This window comes from Podarcis tiliguerta (genome assembly GCF_965153285.1).
Source record: "Podarcis tiliguerta genome assembly, chromosome: 12".
Classification (NCBI taxonomy): domain Eukaryota; kingdom Metazoa; phylum Chordata; class Lepidosauria; order Squamata; family Lacertidae; genus Podarcis; species Podarcis tiliguerta.
In genome coordinates this window covers 39,131,182-39,137,182 of record NC_139545.1, presented here as the reverse complement: position 1 = coordinate 39,137,182, position 6,001 = coordinate 39,131,182, and positions in this window count along the sequence as shown.

Below are 6,001 nucleotides of genomic sequence, written 5' to 3'. Positions count from 1 at the left end.
TCCGTTTGACTTCTGAAATGTTCAAAAACCAAGGCGCAGCTTCTGATTGGTGCAGGCGCCCCAGAAACAATAGCTGACAGCCGCATGTTTGGCTTCCGAAAAACATTCAAAAACCGGAACACGTACTTCTGTGTTTTTGGCATTTGGGAACCAAGGCGTTTGAGAACCAAGGTACCACTGTACTTGTAAAACACTGGTTAATTCCAGACAGTGGCGTAGCGTGGGTTGTCAGCACCCGGGACAAGGCAAGTAATTTTCACCCCCTAACCCGTGGATTTGCGCCCCCTAACCCTAACCCCCAGATGTTGCGCCCGGTGCGGCCGGCCCCCCCTGCACCCCCCACGCTACGCCACTGATTCCAGAAATCCCAGGAGGGATTATTTCCCATCTCTCCCCCTCCCCTGACCCTGTTTAATGTCTTTGTCACTCTGAAGTGTTAATAGCTCTGATGGAGGTGTAAATGGCTTCTAACTGGGCCTTTTTAGCATCTGGCACAGACATTGTTACGTGTTTTAGACCATATGGGATTGTTCCTTTGGGGGGAACACCTTGATCACCCACAGTCTCTCTAGCTTTACACAAGGAGGGACTGTTGCTATAAACAATTAAATGGGCCTGTGATTTTATTAACGTATTTTATTCTTCTTGCAATCACTTCAAGACTTTTGTTTTTGGAAGCAACTCAATAAACCTAAACTATTCCAAAAGGAGGGGAAGTTTGACCTGTTTGCTTAATATGACACCCTGCTCACTTTGCTGGGTATTTTTTTGCCACTAGTCATCTTGTCATCATTATGACACTCAGAATATAAGACAGAAGATCATCAAAAGCATATGCATGAGACCAGAGAACAAATTCCCTGGAAAGGTGTTCAAATTTCATAGAATCATAGAATCATAGAGTTGGAAGAGACCACAAGGGCCATCGAGTCCAACCCCCTGCCAAGCAGGAAACACCATCAGAGCACTCCTGACATATGGTTGTCAAGCCTCTGCTTAAAGACCTCCAAAGAAGGAGACTCCACCACATTCCTTGGCAGCAAATTCCACTGTCGAACAGCTCTTACTGTCAGGAAGTTCTTCCTAATGTTTAGGTGGAATCTTCTTTCTTGTGGTTTGGATCCATTGCTCCGTGTCCGCTTCTCTGGAGCAGCAGAAAACAACCTTTCTCCCTCCTCTATGTGACATCCTTTTATATATTTGAACATGGCTATCATATCACCCCTTAACCTCCTCTTCTCCAGGCTAAACATGCCCAGCTCCCTTAGCCGTTCCTCATAAGGCATCGTTTCCAGGCCTTTGACCATTTTGGTTGCCCTCCTCTGGACACGTTCCAGTTTGTCAGTGTCCTTCTTGAACTGTGGTGCCCAGAACTGGACACAGTACTCCAGGTGAGGTCTGACCAGAGCAGAATACAGTGGCACTATTACTTCCCTTGATCTAGATGCTATACTCCTATTGATGCAACCCAGAATTGCATTGGCTTTTTTAGCTGCCGCGTCACACTGTTGGCTCATGTCAAGTTTGTGGTCAACCAAGACTCCTAAATCCTTTTCACATGTACTGCTCTCAAGCCAGGTGTCACCCATCTTGTATTTGTGCCTCTCATTTTTTTTGCCCAAGTGCAATACTTTACATTTCTCCCTGTTAAAGTTCATCTTGTTTGTTTTGGCCATTTGCCAAAACACTAGATCCATTTGCATGCATCTAGTGAGAGAAAAACTTCTGGAATATTTTTAGAGTATGGGGCTGCAAGTTTCATATAATGGCACTCCCTTTGGTCTGTGGTAATTGGCTACAATGTACCTGACAATACTAGGGAGAGATATAAACATGGGTAGGCAAACTAAGGCCCGGGGGCCGGATCCGGCCCAATCGCCTTCTAAATCCAGCTCACGGATGGTCCGGGAATCAGGTGTGTTTTTACATGAGTAGAATGTGTCTTTTTATTTAAAATGCATCTCTCGGTTATTTGTGGGGCATAGGAATTCGTTCACCCCCCAAAAAATAAATTCCGGCCCCCCACAAGGTCTGAGGGACCCCTGCAAGGCAGGCAGAAATGCAGTAGGTGATGCTCTTCCTGCCATGCATGTGGATATGCTGTGGTGGTGAAACTTTAACAGCTGCATGTCAGGTAAAAAATAAACTAGCAAAGTTACAGGAGCCTTGTCAGGGGAAAAGGTGACAAACATCCACTAAAGGATGAAGCCTTTAGCTGTGACATATGAATATTTGCATTTCTGCCAGTTCAGCCATTAACAGAGTGAGGAAATCCTGATCACAAATTACTTGCCTTGTATTATGGGGAATTCAGTATGGTCAAACAAGCCTCAGAAGAAAGTATGGATTATCTGAAGCACAAACCATGTGCAAAATGCATCAACTTGCACTCCATTTTTTCCCCCAGGTTATTGCTTTTAGTATTGATAATAATATTTATATAAATTTGTTGAGATTTTTTTGGGAGTTTATATTTATTTATTTTAGCTTATATACAAACAATTATAACAACAGACAAAATAAGGTGATTTTTTAAAAATAATGGTATTTCCGCAACAAGCTAAATGTGTTTTGAAATCTTATGTCCACAATATTAATATATTAGCCGAAGTTTCAAAGTGCTCACAAGCCTCTCTGAAGTGGTGTGAGTCGCCGGCAGGGAGGCTGGGGAGAAGGAAGCCGGAGGAATACCAGCTAGAGCATGGAAGGTACCCATATTGTCAGCAGCTTCATAATTCATCTCTGCCCGAGGTTCTGTGCAAGGACAGAATGAGACGTGGAGTCACTTGCCATTTTTTGTAAGTGCTATGATTTATCATCTGCCTGTCAGGGAATAATTTGTGAGGCTGTTTAAGCTATCATGTGGTCTAGACTCTCAGAGAACACACACACACACACACATTTCCAGCTCAGAATTATTGTAGAAAATACCAACGGCATGTTGCTCTCTGTTAAGTCTTTTTCCTGCCCGTGTCCTCCTATTGCCCAAAGGTGTGGTGGTTCTTGTTGGATGAGGAGCACAATAAACACACAGAGGCTAAATATTTTATTAAATAATAGCCCATTGTCCTGCAAACCTTCTGTCTTTGGCTGCTGGGAACCCTATTAGCAACAGTTGTGAAGATGGATCAGGAACTCTGGCCAGTGCACAACACTTTCTGTGGCCTAGAGATTCTTACTAGTAAAGGTGTTTGGGAGGCTTATATACCCTTAGGGTACATTTACAAAGTTAGGAGATTTGTTTCATTTGTTTATGCTTTCTCTGAAAGGGACACCCTCAGGCCCAGGCCATGGTCTGCAGATACCTGATGCTGTAAGATTGCGGAATTGAAAAGTCTGGTCAATACACAGGCCTGATCCAAGACATTTCTCTTCCTGAAGGGAAGGATACCCACCTCCCCAGTTCCACATACAGATGCCAACCAAACTTGTTGAATATTTATTCAACATTGGGAATGGAACAATGTCCTCCAGCGCACCTGAGGGCGTCAGACTTGCTTAGGGGGTCTAGGACTGGCCACATGGCACCATTTTCATAGACTGTGTTACTATTCCCCATTCCTCCCTCTATCTGCCCATGGAGGTGCTAAAAAGTATGGCAAGCTGTCTCCCTAGCTGGTTTGGGGGTAGCCCCTGGTTCTGGTGCAGGTCAAATAAATGCACCTCTGCCTCCCTCGTTCTCTTGTTGTTGTTGTAGTTTAGTCGTTTAGTCGCGTCCGACTCTTCGTGACCCCATGGACCAGAGCACACCAGGCCCTCCTGTCTTCCACTGCCTCCCGCAGTTTGGTCAGACTCATGCTGGTCGCTTCTATAACACTGTCCAACCATCTCGTCCTCTGTCGTCCCCTTCTCCTTGTGCCCTCCATCTTTCACAACATCAGGGTCTTTTCCAGGGAGTCTTCTCTTCTCATGAGGTGGCCAAAGTATTGGAGCCTCAGCTTCAGGCAAACAGCTAGGGCAGCTTGGAAGGGCCCTTGTGCAAACACAGATGCATGCAATGGTTGAGGCCTGTCTGGAAAGCTTAAAGCCTGCTTCACGGGAGATGGGTGGAAGAAAAGGAAATGTGAGTTGACCCTGCCCATAGCTTGACCAATCGTGGCTAGGAACAGCTAGGAGCTAGGTGGAGTTTTGACTTGAAATGTTCATTTTGGGCTTCTCAGAAGTACGTAAGGGCAAAAAGTGGGCAGGGGGAGGGCCTGCCTGCAATGGTGCCAACCTGAGAGGTACCTTGGCACTCTCCAGCTAAAAACAAGCACTGGTTAAGAGGCATACTGTATGCACACCTATCTAGATAGGGGCAAGGCTGAGCTGATGATACCTGATCACCCATTTTTAAAAAGATGATCTGATGATGCAGATGGAGATCCTACAGGTTGTCCCACATGCTGCAGTACCCCTCTGCTTGCTCTTGGTGGTCAACCTTGCTTTGTTTTCCTTCCTCTTTATTGTACTTGGCAGCTGGAGAATTTGGGAGAAGGGAGAGCAAACAGATGGTGAGCTTTGAAGATTGAATGCTGTGAGTCAGTGCTCAGCTAATGTTTCCATTTATATACTTCTCGATCCCCCTCCCTCTTTCCTCCTAGCCATTTCAAACCAGCTGTAACGATTCCTACCCATTTATCCTGAAGGGTGCTAATTAAGGCTGTGCACACACTTTGGATAATAGCATTGGAATTGGCTTAATTTGGGCGCAGAATCCAAGCCTTTGCATGTGCTTTAAAACAAAAACCCGACTCAGATATTTGAAAGCTCCAGCTGCTTTACCAACCATTTTTAATATTTGGATATTTACAGCTAGGAGATGGGAGAGGCATTCATGCAGCTCACATTTCCATATGGTTTTACAACCACGGATTTCCTGCACCCAACCACATAAACCTGACCACAAGGCTAAGCAGTAGGAGATATGCTATGCATGCAGAAGACCCCCACGTTCAGTCCCCAGCATCTCCAGATAGGACTGAGCAAGACCCCTGCCTGAAACCCTGGAGAGTCACTGCCAAGCAGTGTAGACACTATCTATCTCAGCACTGAGATAGATGGCCTTAGTGTAAGGCAACTTCCTACGTTCCAAGCCCTCATGGTGAACACTGAACAGGGATGCCGGCAGTGTGTCAGGGCTGGAGTCAGATGCAGGTCAGCACGTAGAAGCAGAGTCAGTTGTCAGTGAAGTTCAAGGAAACAGCATACAACTCAGCAACACATCCCAGTCGGTCTTGCCCCTATAGAGCAGTTTCCAGGACTGAAGGTCCCTGCCTTCCACCCATTCTAAGGCTCCTCCTCTCCAGGATATCTCCCAAGCCTCTCTGACCTCTGTTCCACTCTCCTCACGATCCTGCACGTTCTTGGAAACCAGGGGGGGAGGGGAGCTTGTTGCAGCAGGAGAGGGGGACTCCCTGGATTCTTCAGCAGCCTCTTGATTCCCCTCCTCTGCTTCAGCCTCAGAGTCTGAACTGCTCCCTGTCACCGGTTATCCCTACTCACTAAACCCTGTTGCTCCTTCAGCATCAGGTATCTCCTCCCAATCTTCTTCTTCTTCTGGCTTCTCCTCAGTGTCCCACCACCAATCCCCAGGCTCTGAGCCTTCCTCCTCTGGTGTTTCTCTAGCGTATTCCCCTGGCTGGTACCTCCCACCACTCCTCTTTGTCCAGCCAATCCCTGACACAGTGGCAACCTTGCAGACAAGCATTAAAATGGGGAAGAGGTTTTCTATGGGTCCATTACAATGAATGAGTTGAAGGCATATGGAACCTTACTGGAGATTGCTGTGGACCAAATGGGAGACTGGCTAGAAGAAGAAGAAGAGGAAGAAGTGTTTGGATTTGATATCCCGCTTTATCACTACCCTAAGGAGTCTCAAAGCGGCTAACAATCTCCTTTTCCCCTCCCTCCCCCACTCTGTGAGGTGAGAGAGGCGGAGACTTCAGAGAAGTGTGACTGGCCCAAGGTCACCCAGCAGCTGCAAGTGGAGGAGTGGAGAAGCAAACCCAGTTCACAGGAT